The sequence below is a fragment of the Chiloscyllium punctatum genome, chromosome 7 (genome assembly GCF_047496795.1).
Source record: "Chiloscyllium punctatum isolate Juve2018m chromosome 7, sChiPun1.3, whole genome shotgun sequence".
Taxonomy (NCBI): Eukaryota; Metazoa; Chordata; class Chondrichthyes; order Orectolobiformes; family Hemiscylliidae; genus Chiloscyllium; species Chiloscyllium punctatum.
This window is the reverse complement of record NC_092745.1, coordinates 115,255,054-115,273,910: the sequence shown is the minus strand read 5'-3', so window position 1 is coordinate 115,273,910 and position 18,857 is coordinate 115,255,054. Positions and strand designations below refer to the sequence as shown.

The 18,857-nt window shown below is 43.7% G+C and overlaps 1 protein-coding gene across 4 annotated transcripts in view; it reads right to left on the bottom strand.

Annotated features, from left to right (window-relative positions):
- The window catches only part of LOC140480072 (ecotropic viral integration site 5 protein homolog), a 266,405-nt gene extending 259,143 nt beyond the window's left edge, over nt 1–7,262 (bottom strand). The window contains exon 1 of one of the 4 annotated variants that reach the window (XM_072574675.1): nt 7,034–7,262. The gene's annotated coding sequence lies outside the window, so the exon portion shown is untranslated. The remainder of the gene's footprint in view (nt 1–7,033) is intronic. The other 3 variants (XM_072574674.1, XM_072574677.1, XM_072574678.1) reach the window with 3 other exon arrangements.
- Nucleotides 7,263–18,857: the final 11,595 nt, after the last annotated feature.

The following is an 18,857-nucleotide window of genomic DNA, read 5'->3' as shown; positions in this document are numbered from 1 at the left end:
AACAACTGATCTCGAGGTGACTTTAGAAGCAATGAACATTAATTTTGAAAAGATTGAACATCATGAGTACTGAAAATCAGAACATGTAAAGATCATTTGGTCTCTAAACACTAAGCATAGCAGTCTTCGGCGATGGCTGAAAAGTAGTTAGCAAAATTCCAGCAAACCTGTGCTCAGCTAAAATGAAAACAAACATTAAAGAAAAAGTTCAGGCACAAAGATCAAACGAGCAACAGTGCATAGTCTCAAAATTAAGACTTCATGAGCAGGCAGTATTAGAAAATAAACTCTGTTTCTAAATGCCAAAAAAAATGTTCTATGCAGACTGACTCTGGTCTCATTGCCATTCACAAACCAATCTTACTCCAGTTTGATAAAACCATGGTTTAAAATTAAGCTTCCAAACTTCAGGCAGTTTTAAATGGGGTCAAAGATTCTTCAAGTCAAGAGTAAGCACCCCTTCAAAATAAATTCCACTTTAACCACTGATCAACTGTATGACATGCCAGATGACCAGTCAATAAACATTTCCAAAAACACTATTCCAGGCTGTACTACTTGGATTAATATCACAAAATAATTATATTTTACAGTATACAGTTACATTCCAAAACAAACATACATCATCTTAAGATCATTGACTGAAACCCTGCCCTGCATAAATGATGAACAGAGAAGAGCAAACAAACTACAGGAGTAATTGTTTGGGTAAAAAATTCAGCCAAACTCATCTTTATTGTACAAAGTTTACAGAGTTGGCTAAATACGCTGTTCAAATACATAGAATTTTAAAATTCTAAGATTTTAATCATAGAAGAGAACACCCACTCAGTTCCTAAACCACCAGTTGGTACCAGTAAGTTATTACATCCTGGATATCTATCAACTATGGATCAGAAAATGAAGCCCAGATTTGCAACGCGACAAGTGAGAGCTTCACCAAAGCAATTGTTCAAAACCAACTACTACACATACCTTGATTATCACATTAATGAGCATATTTAACTACTATCTACTAATCTGTATCTGAAAAGATGCTCCAGTTCAACAGTGTATCTTCGGCACAAAGTTGAACCTTGCATTATCAGAAACAGTACTTTAAATGTGACGTGTTGTTAGTTATGTCTAAGCTTCCATGCCACTGCACAAGTTACACTGCTCCTGTGAACGTCAATATAATTGTTGTCAGTGCCCATTGCAAGTCTTATTGAAATGTAATTCTATGTATTTAACCTTTTTGGTTCAGAAATAAGAAATAGCTTCACTTAATAGTTTGCAGTATGTGCCTTGCATCTATTAGCATTCAGCAGAATCACAGGTCAACATAGATACATATAAACACTAAATTCAAAACAATTGGAAATACCAGTTTGAGCCCAAAGCGCAGATTTTCCATTGCACCAGGTTGCTGCAGTGACTCAAGTCTAGTCAGCATTTGCCAAAACTTAAATGGGTATTCAAAGCCTCCCCTCTGATTTAATCCAATATCAACACTGAAAAGAATACAATGCAGCACTAACCAACTACGTAAACAGGGGAGTTATTTGAATTGCTGGTCAGTGCTCAGTGATCAGCTCACATTGCCAATTTTTAACGATATTTAGTGGAACTAAAACAAAAAGGTGGCAAAAGTTGATTGACAGCTACTTAAAATGTGTTATCAGCAAATCTCATTTGTGCTACTGGTTAAATTGATCACCAAAACGGAATGTCCCCATCTGACAGGTACATTGAATTGTACAAATTCCATAACAGCAAATACTTTGGTTTAACAGAAATGGTCTTGAATTAAAATTACACTATTTAAAACTTTATTGACTGCACAGACAGAACAGTGAGGAAATGCACTGACCAGCACATCAGGAGAAATAGGAGTCCTGGTTGAAGGGTGGCACAGTGGCAGTGGTTAGCACTGCTGCCTCACAGCGCCAGAGACCTGGGTTCAATTCCCGTCTCAGGTGACTGACTGTGTGGAGTTTGCACATTCTCCCCGTGTCTGCGTGGGTTTCCTCCGGGTGCTCCGGTTTCCTCCCACAGTCCAAAGATGTGCAGGTCAGGTGAATTGGCTATGCTAAATTGCCCGTAGTGGCAGGGGTAAGGGGTAGATGTAGGGGTATGGGTGGGTTGCGCTTCGGCGGGGCGGTGTGGACTTGTTGGGCCGAAGGGCCTGTTTCCACACTGTACGTAATCTAATCTAATCTAATCCCATCCCTAGTTACCCTTGTACAGGTGGCGATGAGCTGACTCCTTGAAATGCTGCAGTGTAGGTACAACCACAAAGACACTGGGAAGGGAGCTCCATGTTGACCCATGTTTAGAAGATGGTGACTTTGGAATTTTTATGAATTGCATCCAAGGACACTGAGCAAAGAAACAGTAGAAATTGTGGACAGTATCACTATTATTCCTCTTCTGGGAACATGGGCTCAAATCCATCATTAACAGATGGTGAAATTGGAATTCAATGAAAATCTGGAATTAAAAACTTATCAAATGGCAACACGTAACCATTGTCAGTGGTTATAAAAACCCATCTGATTCACTAATGTCTTTTACATAAGAAATAGAAGCTGGCAATTTAGCTTCTAAAGCAACCTACCCCTCACCTCAAATTCAACAAGATCACACCTAATCTGCCCTAACCATAACTCCTCTTTTGTGCCAGCTCATCATAGCCCACTGGCATAGTGCTAGTTTTCACGATTTGTTTGCCTTCGTTTTTGAGTCTTCATGTAACATAGAATGAAGTGCAATGGTTGAAGCCTAGCATCTCTGTGCTGGGACTTAGGAGGAGGCTGAGATGAATCATTCTGGCTGAAGATAGATCCAAATGTTTCAGTCTTGTCTTTTACATTAATGCTGTAAGCTTCCTCATTGTTAAAAATGGAGATATTCCCAGACATAAATTGTCTCTGTTAGTTTAACTTCTACCATAACTCATGCCAGGATGTGGCAAAACTGCAGAGCCTCAATCTGATGCATTGGTTGTGGAATCGCTTCACACTGTCTTTTGCATGTAGCTCTCATTATTTGGCATGCAAGTAATCCTGTGTTGTAGCTTCACAACGTTGGCCCTTGATTTTTAGAAATTCCCGGTGCTGTTCCTCAACTCTTTCATAAACTAGGAAGTATCTCCCGGCATGATGGTAATGTCATCCCATTTCTCCCCTCAGTTGAAGCAAAATGCTCAGAGACACAGTATAGTTTTACTTCCTTCATCTTTATTCTGGATCCTGGCGGGGAGAGAGAACAATTGCCCATGTGCACAGAGATGGGAGTTCAGAGTTCTGGGTTGGTACTCCTGTTGGACAGAACATAACAAGGATTGTGAAGGTGGTGTCCGGACATTCTGTTGGGTATAACTCCACATGCTTGCCTATGAGGCTATTGTTTAACTAGCCAGTTGTCCCAATTTTGGCACAAGTACAGATTTGTTGATGAGGAAGACTTTGCAGCGTCATCAGAGCTGTTTACCATGGTCTTTTCTGATGTTTAGGTTGATGCATGGTTCTGCATTCAAGTTTGTTTCTTTGACTTTTTAGCATTTTTGACAAAGCTGAGTGGTTTGCTAGACCATTTCAAAGGGCAGTTAAGAGTCACCCGTACTGTTATGCATCTATAGGCACATGCATGCGAGACCAGATAAAGACAGCAGATTTCCTTTCCTAAATGAAGGTGGTCAAGGAGAATATCCACTCAGATCCCCGCCTGTCACGCGGGAGACCGGGTTCAATTCCCCACTGGGGTGGTTGCAGTACATTGAGTAGGCAGCACGGTGGCTCACTGGTTAGCACTGCTGCCTCACAGCACCAGGGACCCAGGTTCAATTCCAGCCTCAGGTATCTGTCTGTCTGTGTGGAGTTTGCACATTCTCCCCATGTCAGCGTGGGTTTCCTCCTACAGTCCAAAGATGTGCAGGTCAGGTGAATTGGCCATGCTAAATTTAATTTAGGGCAGTTCCCTGGGGAATTGCCTATCGTCAGCCAGAACTGATGATGAACAGGAGCAGGAGTAGGCCATTCAGGCCTGCTCTGCCATTCATGATGATCATGAGTGATCATGAGTGATCATCCAACTCAACAAGCTATTCTTGCTTCCCACCTCCCCCAATACTTTGATCTCTTTATTGAAATCATACAATGTTTTGGCCTCGACTGCTCTCTGTGTTAGAGAATTCCATAGGCTTATCACTCTCTGGCTGAAGACATTTCTCTTCATCTCAGTCCCAACGATTTACTCAACATCTTTAGACTGTGATACCAGGTTCACCAACGAGGAACATCCTTCCTGCATCTGCCCAGACTGGTCTTGTTAGACTTTTATAGGTTTCAATGAGATCCCACCTCCTTTTTCTGAACTCCAGTGAATATAATCCTAACCAATTCAACATCGCCTCATAAGTCAGTCCCATCATCCCAGGAATCAGTCTACTAAGCAAAGTGTTAAGAGAGAGTGTAGTTTCAGTGACTGGTGGTAAGGTTGAGGAAAGATGAAGAAATATTTTTTCACTCAAAAGGAACTTGCTATCAGGTCAGGGCAGAAATCTTGGAAAAGGTCTCTGGATGTGCACTTCAAATGACCCACAGAGTGACAGATCAAACAATGGAAAATGGGATAAGACTAAATGGCTCAATTTAAGACAAGCACAAAATCAATGGACCAAGTTGCTTCTTTCTGTACCATAAACCTTCTTTGATTCCAACTAACGTGAGGTTTGTGGAAGAGACAGCAGAGACATTTGGTGAGGGCTATGTATTGATGTGATATACACAGACAGTCAAAAGGTGTTGGATACAGTGCTAAACAGACTAATGAATCAAGTTTAGCTCTTCATGGAATAAAAAAAACAGTAGCAGTAACATGGATATGGAACTGGTTGAACGGCAGAAAACAAATACTGGTGGTTGACAGGAAAGATATTGTGAAACTTGAAAGGGTTCAGGAAAGATTTACAAGAATGTTGTCTGGATGTGGTGGGTTTGAGTTTTAGGGAGCAGCTGAATAGGCTAGGGCTTATAGAGGTTTATAAAATCATGCTGGGTAAGGACAGGGAGAATAGCTAAGGTGTTTTTTGCCCAGGCTAAGGGATTCCAAAACTAGATAGCATGGGTTTAAGGTGAGAGGGGAAAGGTTTAGAAGACCGGAGGGGCATATGACACGCATTTGGTCTGAACTAGACTACTGCATCCAGTTCTGGGTGCCACACTTTAGGAAGGATGTGAGGCACTGGAGAGAAAGAAAACATTTATTAAAATGGTTCCAGGGGAAGAAGAAACAGTTATTTAGATAGATTAGAGAAGGTAGGACTATTTTCCTTGGAGGAAAAGAACAAAGAGATTTGACAGAGATATTCATATCACATGGGGTAGATGGAGTAGATAGAGCAAAACTCTCCCCACTCAAAACGATCAAGAACAAGACAGGACAGATTTAAAAAGACTTTTAAAAGGATCTAAAGAGAGAACAATGAATGGTTAAGTCTGGAATGCACTGAGATTATGGTGGAGGCAGGTTAAATTGAAACATTCAAAAGGGCTGTTACCTAAAAATGAAGCATGCACAAGGTTACAGAGAAGACGGGGAACAGCATTAAGTGAATCGCTCAGAGAGCTGATGGAGACAACAGAATGAATGGCTTTCTTCTGCACTGTAACAATTCTCTAATTCTGTAGAAATTAAGTGCACCACATAAACCACAGAAAACTATTCCAAACACACATTATAAAAAGGTACCAACCTTTAACCTGTTGTTTTTACCATCTCTCACCATTAACCTTTAAAATTATTCCAAATTAATATTTGTATTAATACATTATTCCATACCAACTCTAGCAACTTTGCGAACTGCACACAATGTTGTCAGTTTTCTAATGAGAAACAGCATTACATGCAAGTTCAAACAGTTCTCAAGGAGGTTAACTTTATGTGCACCGCACAGCAAACTGCCGCACCAATAGGTTCTCACACATTAACTTTCTTTGGCAAATGCCATCTTTCTTCCTACCCGAAGGTATTGATTTCTGCAAGATTATAGTTTCTCTTGACCCTCACCTATGGTCAGCGAATGTAAATGGCGAATTTGAGATTCAATTTCCATGCAACTTTGAACTAGCCAAAGTTAACCGATTAGCATTAAGGTGCAAAAATTGGCCTCAACACCACGGGCTCGGGAGAAGGTTATTCATCCAGGTCCCAAAAATGTACAAGTGCTGTGAACTCATATTACTGATCATGTAAAAGAAAATTGAGCTTTGTGCACGAGCGGCTTATACATTCAAAAGTGCCACCTACAACATAGAAATAAAACCACAAACCAAGATGTTTGTAAAATTGCAAATCACCACAGAATGTCACTTCAGTTGCCCAGGGTGATGCGGTAATTAATTCAACGTCATCCAGGCAGCAAAACACTGATTGAATTTCACTTCCCCATCCCAATCATTATCCAACACTGTACATTGAAAATGGGCAACAAAGTTCAGTGCTCTTAAAAAAAATTAAATCGCCCGTTTGCCTCTGCCTCAAAAAAACTCAACGAAGTCATTAATAATGAATTATAGTGACACAGGCAAGCTTCAATACGTCCTGGTTCGTTCTGTAAGGATCTGCAGCGAGACTTGACACTGGTGCGAGTGCCGCTTTTGGAGCCAGGCCCGGATTCACTGCGTATTGCACAGGAACAGGGAAATCCCGATCGCGGATCAGAGGCAGCTCCGTCCGTCCCCAAACAAAATACCCAGCCCTGGGAGCAGGGCGGCCTCCCGCTGAAACGCTGCAGACGGGAGACTCGGGCCTACAGTCAACTCGCCCCCTTCCCCACCGCCTCCAGCCGCTGGGCTCTTCCCCGCTGACCATCCCTGCCATTTCGGGAGCAGGAGACGGGTCTTTCCACTTCCCTCCTCCGAGAGGCTCCCTGCTGCACCCCATAGCCCCGCTTCAGCGGCCGCAGTTATTGGGGTTTAGTTTCGGGGGGGGGGGGCAGGCCCTGAGGGTGCCGACCCCGGGCGTTAATGATTAAACGGCCGGTCCTTACCTTGGAAATATTTCACCCACACCGTCTCTCTCCCGTTCGCTCACGGGTTTAAAGATTAACTTTCCATAGATCCGAGCACCAACAAGCGGCCTCCCCCCTGCCTACAGTTCGGTGTCCGCTCAGTCCTTACTCCTCCTGGCCGGCCAGCCTGCCTCTCATTCGCTCCCTGTCCCAGAGACACACTCTTCCCATCCCCCCACCCATGGAGACAACCCAGGCTCAGAGGACGGAGCGAGTGACGCCAACGCCCCGCCCCTATCCCAGTGACCACGCCCCCACCCGCGATGTATACAAGAGGCGCTCCGGCTCCGGCTCCGGCCCCGCCCCATCGCGGGTGCGCGCGCGAGTCAAACCGGCCCCGCCCCCACCCACGGCGCAGGCAAATGGCGCCCCGGCCGCTCCCCCCGCGCGCGTGCCAGCGCTGCCCCGCCCCCACTCTCGGCGCACGCACAAGGCTCCCCAGCCTCCACCCTCACGCGGGTGCGCGCGCGTGCCAGCGCCGCCCGCCAGCCCCACACACGGCGCACGCAAATAGCGCACCGGCCCGCCCCCAACCGGGTGCCCCGCCCCCAACAGGGTGCCCCGCCCCCCCCGCTGCTCCGAAAGTGCCTCCCGCTGGAATAACAGTCAGTGAGGCTGCAAGAACAGGGCAGAACGGTTCAACTTCCAACTCCCCAAAGCCTCTCTGCCATATAAAGGTAAAGTAGCCATCGCCCTACTGGATCGTGGGCCTGCCCTCTCGTTCGATGATGGTTTTTTTGATCAGATTGGATTCCCTACAGTGTGGAAACAGGCCCTTCGGCCCAGAAAGTCCACACCAACCCTTGAACGGTAACCCACCCAGACTGACCTAACACTGTGGGCAATTTAGCATGGCCAATTCAGCTAACCTGCACATCTTTTGGACTGTGGGTGGAAACCAAGCACCTAAAGCAAACCCACTCAGACACAGGGAGAATGTGCATACTCCACACAGTCACCCAAGGCTGGGACCCTGGTGCTGTGAGGTAGTAGTGCTAACCACTGAGCCACCCATGCTGTTCTAACCTGAGAGGCACCGCAACTAAAATAAGTGGAAGAAGTTGAGAAGGAAAGTCCTTCATGGTAACCTCAGCCGGTGCAGGAATTCAACCCAAATCCAACCAACTGAGCTAAATGACCTTATAAGGTGCAAGTCAGAAATGTGATGGAATATATTTCCCTTGCTGGATGAGTGCAACACCAACAATGCTGAAAAAGTTTGCTGCATCCCCACCACAAAGCAGCCCACTGGCTTGGCAGCTCATCAATGTACACATTCAAAGTTTATTCCTATTCACCAACAATGCAGTTTGAGAGCAAAGTACATTAGCAGTAACTCACCCTTGACAGGACCTTCCAAACATACCACCTCCATCACTTAGAAAGACAAGGGCAGCAGATACATGGGAACATCACCATGTGAATGTTGTCTTCCAAGTCACATATCATTCTAACTTGGAAATATTTCCATTTCTTAACTGATTCTCGATCAAAATCCTGAAAGTTCCTTCCTAACAACTATGGACTGTAGTGTTGCAAGAAAGCAGCTCGCTACCACCTCCAGGCCAATTCAGAATGCGCAAAAAAAGTTTGCAAAGTCAGCAAACCCACATCTTGAATACAGCATTTAAAAAATGCCGTCCACCTCCAGGCTTGAGTAATACAGCTAACCAGAGCAATACCTCCACTCCCCTCACCCCACCAAAGCAGAGTAATATAGCCACTCAGAAGCATGTGATGCATTCTGCCACTCTGAGCTAGTGCAATATATTCTAATGCAGTCAATCAAAGGCAGAATAATGCAAGTAGCCAGTGTGTTGGAGCAATCCAAAGCCAGGGTACTGCCTCCACCTGAGCCATCTTGCGAGTGCAATACAGCCATCAAGAGCTAAAGCAACCTCACCATTTTAAACCAGTGCAACACAGCTATCCTGGGACACTACAGTGTAGCCACTCTAAGCCAGTGCAAAGCAGTAACCAAGTGTGTATGCAGCTAATGTTTAATGATAGCATACAGCCATCCTGAGCTAGGAATGCAATGCAGAAACCTCTGCAAACCACGTGTGACAAACCTGAACCAGGGCATAAACTTTCAGTCAGCAGCCCTTAATGAGTGGATTGGAGCAACCCCTGAGCAAGGGCAACACCGAATGCAGTACTAAAACCTTCCACCAGTGCACTCTGCAACACAGAACCAGGATCGCATAGACACATTGTAAAAACTTTCAGTCGACACAGGTTGCATTCCTGATCCAGGGAAGCAGCAACTACATTGTAAAAATCTTCAAGCTGTGCAGCCTGCAATGCAACAACAGGAACACAAATTAAATTGCTACAATTTATGTACCAACAATTAACTGACACAAGGCTGTCTCCTACTGTAAGGAAAAAAGGATGCATTGCCTTGGCATGGCAGCTCTGAAATGCAGCATAGCAATCCTGAGCAAGCACTGATCAAATTCCACAGAATGAGAGACCATTGAGTCAGCAGCACAGTACACTCAGCCCTGAGCCAATATAACCACCAAAAATCAGGCACACCAGAGCAGTTAAAAATATCTGTTATATACCTGCATAGTGCTTTTAAAGTGCAACAATACTGAACTGGCCAAAAAAAACTGAACAAACATAAAAATCCAGCAGCAACTAGGATCTGCACTGCATCAAGAATGAAGCAGTATAGTGCACAGCAATGCACCAATACCTCTTTATGTTGGAAAACAGGATTCATTTAAACCCACAATGCAATTCTCATTAATAATAAAACTAATTTGAAAACCTTTCTTTTTAAGAGGAAATGGACCAGTAGATAGGAGAAAAATAAATGTAGTCTCAAGGATGCAGAGCTATTCCATCCAAAGTTACCCTCATTCAGACAGAAATTCTCACAGGTACAAGAGCTCAAATCTCACTAAAGAACATCCACCGCACAATTTAAGCCACCTCACTGAAATCAGACGATGCATTCCAGTTGGCATAGGGAATAGTATCACATGAGTTTCTCTCACCATATCCAAGGAGTGGAAGGGAGGAGGAGAGGCTGGGGAGGGAGTTGTGAGAGGGGAAGGCAGGTAATTGAAATTGGAGAACTTAATGTTGAGTCCTCCAGGCTGTAGGCTGCCCAGGCATACGATGAGGTGTCCTTCTTCCAATGTGTGGTTTGATTCGTTATAACAATGGAGGAGGCCAAGGATAGTCATGTTGGTAAGGGAGTGGGAAAGGGAATTAAAATGGGCGGTGACTGGGAGGTCAAATCGGCCCCTGCAGACCCAGCTGAGATGCTCTGCAAACGATTTCCTAAGTTAACAATGCAAGGTGTGGTGTAGGGTTGTCCAGATGACGGGGGGGAAGCAAGTTGTTCGAAATAGGTGGACATCTGGGATGCTAGCGAGTAAAATGTCTCCTTGTCCGAGCAGAGGCGGAGGAATTTTGAGAAAGGGGTGGAGTTCTTGCAAGATACTGGGTTGGAGGAGGTGTAGTCCAGGTAGTTGTGATAGTCAGTGGATTTTGTAGTAAATGTCCACCTGGAGACTGTCGCCGGAGTTGGAAATGGAAAGGTAAAGAATGGGAAGGGATATGTCCGAAATAGACCGTGAATTTGAGGGTGGGGTGGAAGTTGTGGGTGAAGTCAATGAACTACTCCAGTTTAGCCTGGGTGCAGGACGCTGCAGCAATGCCTCATTGATGTAATGGCGAAAGAGTTGGGGCACATTGCCTGTGTAGGTATTGAAGAGGGACTGTTTGATGTAGCCAACAAAGAGGCAGGCGTAGCTGGGGCCCAGCTGAGTGTACATGGCCACCCCCCGGATTTGGAGGAAATAGGAGGAGTTAAAGGAAAGTTTTAAGGGTGAGGACCAGTTTGGCAAGGTGGAGGAGGGTATTTCATCCCAGGATGGCGCTATCTTGCTGATTGTGCAGCTCCTACACTTCTAGCCTGTCTCTGTACAAATTGGGTTCCCAACTGCTTTTACAATATGACTGAAAATTATGCAAAAGTGAGTATTGCAGATGCTGGAGATTAGAGTCGAGAGTATGGTGCTGGAAAAGCACAGCAGGTCAGGCAGCATCTGAGGAGCAGGAAAATCGGCGTTTCGGCAAAAGCCTTTCATCAGGAATGAGGCTGGGAGCCTTGGGTTTGGAGAGATAAATGGGAGGGTGTGGGGTGGGGGGAAGGTAGCTGATGGGGTATGGAGGTGGGTTTTCTCCCTTCCCATGTTTCAGTTCCACCTTTCCCTCCGATCTATCATGATTAACCCCACCTCCATCCATTTATTGCACTCTCAGCTACCTTCCCACAGCCCCACCCCCCTCCCATTTATTTCTCCCCCCCCCCCCCCCCCCCGAGGCTTCCAGCCTCATTCCTGATGAAGGCCCAAAATGTCGATTTTCCTGCTCCTCGGATATTGCCTGAGCTGCTGTGCTTTTCCAGCACCACATTTTCTTGACTGAAAATTATGCCTAATGAAACCAATTCCACTCCCTTTAAGTCTCCCCTTTTGGCCCTTGGCCGAGCCCAATGCAGCCAATTTAGTGGTAGTGCTTTACACTTTACACTCTGTTATTCATAGATACCGGCCCCATATCTGTCTCAGCATTGCAAAGATACTCAATTATATCATCTGTACAGTTTGGTCCAGCAATTTAGACTCCTGTTGCTTGCATTCTAACTCCACATTCTCCAACTCCCATATTCCTTTCCATCTCTTGTCTTCCTTCTGGTGCTGTGCAACAAGTAGGTTCAGTATACAATTAATATCCACTGGGCAATAACCAAAACAGATTGGAGAATATCCTAACCTATCAGGGTATCTACATATTAATGCACATTAACGTCACTTAATCACCCATAAATTTTCTATGTATATAATGCATTAATGGGTGTTCCTCTTCAATAACAGGAATTGTTAGAATAATGCTGATAAATATATTATCTTGTATAACACATTCCCCATTTGTGTTAAACCCTTGAGCCAGCAGCTCAGGGTCAGGCCATGCTGTGTGTGTCATGACAGGTTAAACAAGTTACTAGGACACCCGATGACACCAGCAGCATCAACAAGAACAGCATATTAAAACTACTAATGAAACCAATGCCTCACTACTCACTTTACATTCAAGGGACAAGTATACAGACAAAAGAATGGCACACCAATGGGGTCCTCAATATCAGGACTGATAGCAGAAGTAGTAATGCAACGTTTAGAACAGATAGCCCTCCCCACCATCCAATCCAAACTCTGAATCCGGTACATAGATGACACCTTTGTCATCATTAAATGTAGACAACTGGAAGAAACCCACCACCACATCAATAACACCCTCAATGGAATAAAGTTTACTAAAGAAGAGGGAAAACAACAGCAGACTCCTCTTCTTGGACCTATTAGTAGAACGCACAGCTACTGGGAAACTCCAGACCAGTGTGTACAGGAAGAACACACACATAACAACAACCACCCCAACACCACAAACAGAGCTGCATTGGAACACTATTCAAATGGGCAAGGATACACTGCAGCAACCCAGAACTCAAGAAGGCAGAACAGGAACACCTATTCAAAGGATTTAAACAAAATAGGTACCCCAAGAGCACTATCCTCCAGTACTTATGGGACAAACCTAAAGAAGAAAATACTACACAACCAGACACAATAATTACCATACCATACCAAAGACATATCAGAGATAACCAGCCGACTACTCAAACTTATGGGAATCTTAGTGGCCCACAAACCAGTAAACACCTTCCACTGGCTCCTCACAAAGGTTAAAGATCCAACACCCACGACATTATCTACAAGATACCCTGCAAAGACTGTGAAAAATACTACTTAGGACAAACAAGAAGAAAACTGACCATATGAGTGCATGAACACCAGCTTGCCACTGCCAGACACAAACAGTACTCTCTCATTTCCAACCTCACAGACAACGAAGGACACAAATTCAACTAGGACGATGTAACCATCCTAGCACAGGCAATACAGAGACACTCTAGAGAATTCCTTGAAGCCTGGCACTCCAACCAGAACTCAAATCAATATACACATTGAACTGGACCCCGTATACAAACCACTCAGATACAGAACCGGAAATACCAACAAATAGAGACATATAGATACCCAGCAGGACAGGGCACCAACACCTTATCAAAGACGCACTGATAATATCACCTAGCGAGATGACAAAATGTTTGCAGAAAAACACACCAGCTCGGTGAACAAATCCACTGCTTAAGTCCATATTAGTTATCCACAGGGATAGCTCCCCCTAATAAACGTGTCTCAGGACAAGGTGAGTCAATTATTTGCACCTTAGGTTCCTTACCCCTTGTTGTACTGTGGAGGGGGGGCAATGTGTACTGTTGTTGTAGATACTGTTCTGGTAAATTTGTTACACTAAGGGATTTGCACCACTGTCTTGTTAACACTCTTGATGTTACCATCTTTACAACTAGGACATTTTGGCATGTCGTCTGTCCTTGGTGTCAGGGTAGAAATGTTTCTGCCAGTTATAGATGAGTGTGGTGGCAGTCCAGACAAACTGCACACAATTACATGTGAATGTCAGAACTTTAAACATAGTATAATACTTCACTGTTCCTTCCTTCCTTCTACTACTTGCAACATTGAAGAAATCTTCAGAAATCATGCACAATAGGTGGTTCACTGTTAGATTAAGTCACCCTTTAGTCTGGGTAGTGAACTGTTCCGCTGTACATGTATCAGTTCATAACTCCTCAGAATCAACTTGAAAAACAGTCTCCCCATAATATGTCACTATCATGATTACCATGATTTAACTAAAACCATAACTAAATATTATGAAAAGCATAAATTAGTTAGTGCCTTGCTCCAAATGCGACTAATGTTTCCAATTACCTTTCCCTTCTTGTGTATACAGACACATATTTTGCCAATATCACTCATAATATCCTATCCATTATAGTGTGAATTCTATCACCTCTAATTCTACCACCTCCACCTTCACCATGACCTTACCTTCTTCACTGGGTACCTTAACCTGTTCTGTTCCTGCCTCAACATTCCTGTCACGTTTGAGTGGCCGATCCTGAAGTTCTTGCCTTAGTCTATGCAGCTTGTTGCACAGCTTTCTCACAAATCATTTAACTCTTTGACTCACTCACCTACTTCCTCACCACCACTCACAACAACCTTGGCAACCTTATTGCCCTTCCTCTCATTAACTCATACGGGGTTGATCCTATTGTTCTGTTGAATGTTGCCCTCAGTCTCATCAGGATACAAAGCAATTGATCTGACTGTCCCTGTGTCATCTCCTGAATTGCTTTGGCTGAAATTCTCTTCAACGTCTAATTAATGTCTTTTTTTATTCACAATAATTTATAAACTTTATTTTTTAAAAATTAAAGAGTAGTAGCAGTGTGAATCCTATCTCCACCTGTGTGACCTTATTTAACCTGTTCTATTCCTGCCTCAACATTTCTGTCACGTTTGAGCGGCTGATCCTGAAGTTCTTGCCTTAGTCTATGCAGCTAGTTGCACAGCTTTCTCACAAATCATTTAACTCAATTGCTCCATATTTCAAAAACCTATTGACTTGCTCTTCAAATACTTTCAGCAATCCAGATTTCATAACAGTCTTGGGTAGAGAATTCCAGACATTCACTGGCCTCTGGGAGAATAAATTCCTTTGAACTTCAATTTTAAATGCGTGTTCCCTTATTCTGCATTTATGTCCCTAAATTGAAGACTCTCCCAGAAGTGGAAATATCTTCTCAATATCAATTCTTTCAAGCCCCCTAGAGTTTTGTATATTTCAATAAGATCACTATTGAGCTCCTAAATTCTAATGGATAAAGATCTGCTTAATAAATACTTAATAAATTGCCCCCTTCATCAGCCTATAAAATATTTGTTGAAATGTTGTGAATGCAGTATAATATTATTTTTTAAAATATATTTTTATTAAAATAAAGGAATTTTTTTCTTATGAATATTACAACAAATTCAAAACCAAACAATTCAAACTAATATTAAAAAAACAAACCTGCTAATTACATAAACAAATAATAACTAATAACTAAGCTAAAAAAGAAAAATCTGAACAATAATAATAATCATAATAACCATAATACAGCTCAGCAAAATAAAACAATAGCCCTTGATCATCGTATACATATTCATATGTACGTAGTTCCTTCCCTCTAGATACAAGATTCATTCCACAGAATTGCCATGGCTATATAAAGACTCTTATTAGGATGGCGGACAAATCTGTACCCAGGTAGTCCAAAAAGAGCCGCCGCGTCTTATAGAAATTCTCCGTTTTATGGTCCTTCATACTCGTAAGAAAGTCCAAGGGGATGTACTCCATGACTAACTTATGCCAGTCCGCCAGCAACGGGGGATTTTCCGACACCCACCCTCATAGAATGTTCTTTCTGGCACAAGAAGTGAGGACACTGAAAAGCCTTTTTTGTGTGCATCTAATGAAAGTAAATCAACAAAGCCAGAAAGAAGAGATACTGGGTCCATCTTCACCTCCATCCCCAAGGCCTTCTCTATTTCACCTACCACAGCACTCCAGTATGACCGCAGTCTGTGGCAGGACCAAAGACAATGAGTAAGCGTGACCAAGCTCACTTTACATTTAGGAAACATTGGAGATGCTCTTGCTTTAAAGTTAGCGAGGCGGTCTGGGGCCATATGGATCCAATCGAGAATCTTCAATTGCAAGGTATGGGTCCTCTTGCAAATCAAGATCCTTCTTGTATTTTCCCAGATATCCTCCCATATTTCAGAAGCAATCTCAACATTCAACTCCCTCTCCCATACCTTAGAGAGCCATTCGATCTCATCTGAGAGGCCCTCTCCCAATAGATGATAAGCGTGACAAACAGATAATGTACACTCAGCACTCAACACTCCTCTTCTCCATGTTGGACCTATAAGGATCAGTTAGAAGTATGGTCTCTTTTTGTATGTAGTTTCTAATTTGAAAGAAACAAAAGAAGTCCCGACTGGGCAATTCATATTTCCGAGCCAACTGGTCAAAGGACATCAAAAAGTCCCCTTCGAATAAATCACCAGGCAAGACCTGCCCCTAGCTGCCCATAGTTTAAACCCAGAGTCCATCATCCCTGACTGAAAGCCTGGCACACCAACTATGGGTGTCAAAAATGATATTTTGGCAATATTGCCCTCACCCTGATGCATTGCCCTCCACGCCTTGACAGTATTAATGACTACCCTGTGTTGGGCTATAGCAATATTCCTTAACTGTTCTCGTTTTGTCGAAGAACAACAGGCTAATAAGGGGGCATCTTGCCTGAGATGCTTCAATGTCGAACCAAAGTGAATGAGGGTCATCCAAATCATTCATGTAAGATAGCATTGAGCTTAACTGGTAGTTTTTGAAACCTGGAAGGTTCTCCCAGTCTGTAAGGTAACTGCAATTTACCTTAAGAAGGGTAAGGATTCCTGAAGAAGGGCTGATGCCCGAAACGTCGATTCTCCTGTTCCTGCTGCCTGACCTGCTGCGCTTTTCCAGTAACACATTTTCAGCTCTGATCTCCAGCATCTGCAGTCCTCACTTTCTCCTAACTGCAATTTAGTCAATTTAATAAGGGGTCGCTTGTGATACCAGAATTGAACCAGCCATACGGTCTTCTAAATATTTGCTTAGTAAAAAGCAGAGGAAGCATTCGTATAGGATACAACAGGCAGGGCAGAATGTTACTTTTAATGAGGGCGCTCCGACCTAACCAAGACATCAGAAGCGCCTCCCATCTACGAAGGTCCTGCTTCATTCTGTCGAATAAATGGGCAAAATTGGCTTTAAATAGCCTATCAAAAATGGGAGTAATAAATATACCTAAGTAGAGAAAGCTGTCCGGCAACCATCTAAAGGGGATCCGAGATCTGCCCTCAGGATCAGGCACTCTCAAGAAACCACCCATAGCTATGGCCTCTTACTTTGCAAAATTGATCTTATAACCCGAGAAGCCTTCAAATGAATTGATGCATTGTATCAGGAGTGGCACTGAGACTGTTGGATTTGATAAGAAGACAAGAAAGTCATCCACATACAGTGCAATCTTATGTGACTTAGTCCTCTCTTCTGAACTGGTTATACTGGAATCCCTACATATTGCCTCCACCAGCGGTTTGATTACTAATGTGAAAAGCAATGGTGACAAGGGACAGCCCTGTCAATTGCACCTACAAATATTAAAATTGCTTGATCGTACACCATTGGTGAGGACCGCGACAAGAGGATCACTATACAAAACCTCCACCCACCTGATGAAGGTTTCTCCCAGGCCATACCGCTTCAAAGTATGAAAAAGATATGCCCATTGGACCCGGTCAAATGCCTTTTCCGCGACCTTTTATGAACCCCATCTGGTCCTCTTTAATAATGGAGGGCAATACAGTTCCTAGCCTTAGTGCCAGAGTCTTGGACAGGATTTTCCAATTCGACATTCAGGCTTGAAATGGGCCTACAGGAAGCACAGTCTCTGGGCCCTTCCCTTTTTTAAGAATGAGAGATGTTTGCCTGTCTTCAAGATGGTGGGTGGAGGCCACGACTATGTGAGTCATTAAACATGCAAAGCATCGGCCTTGACAATATACTTATAAATTCTTTATAGAACTCACTGGGAAGCCTGACAGAATCCAGCACCTTTCCATCCTGGAGCTGCCTCACAGCCTACTGCACCTCCTCCTCTGACAGCGGGGCATTGAGGGGAGAGACTCTTGTTCAGGGGTCACTCCCAGAAGGTCCAAATTCTTAAAAAAAAGACTCCATCCTAACCCACCCATCTCACAGCTTTCAGATTGGTACAATTCAGAGTAAAATTTACAGAATGCTGCATTCATCCTTTTAGAATCATAGGTCAAATTTCCAGTGTCCTCTCTGATCGAGGTAATGGACTGGGGGCACAATATTTCCGAGCAAGATGTGCTAGGTACTAGCCCAGTTTATCCCCATGCTCAAATAGCCTTTGACTTGCAAATGTAAGCTCCCTCTTGGCTGTCTGTGTAAGCATGGAGTTTAGCATAGACCGGAGTGCCATGATCCTCTGCAGTTTAACCAGTGAGGGCCTGTCAAAATATGCTTTTTTAGCTACTTTCAGATGTGCCTCAGGCAAGCGTTGCTGCCCACCTGTCTGCTGCTTCTTACTGGCTAAGTAGGAAATAAACAATCCCCTAGCATAGCCTTCAGCTGTTTCCCAAAGAATGGATGGGCTACTGGCTGAGTCTGAATTAATATCTAAAAAAAACCCTGAACTCAGTAGAAAAGAATTCAATAAACTTGCTATCCTTGAGGATGAAGTGGTCCAGTTGCTAGTGCCTTGAACCTACCACCATATCCTTACTCTTAACCGTTAAATATACTGGGATGTGATCCGAAATAGCGGTATTGCCAATTATATGAGGCCACCGAGCCCAGATGTGCTGTGGGGGTCAGAAAAAGATCAGTCCTAGTATGGCATTTATGTGGGTTCGAAAAGAACGTGAAGTCCCTGCCAGTAGGGTGAAGGTGCCTCCAAACATCTACCAATCCCAATTCAGCACACAAATCCCTTAACTGTTCAGATCGCAAAGAAGTTATCGGTATGCCTTTGGGCAATCAGTCTACCATAGGGTCTATGAGACAATTGAAATCCCCTCCTACGATGATATGTTGAGATGCAAGGTTAACCAGTCTAGAAAGTGTGTCTGCCAAGAATTTAAGGGAGTGGGCCAGGGAACAGTTAACATTTAAGGTCCCATATTTTACCCCATGTATCAAGGCTTTAAGGATTACAAATCTC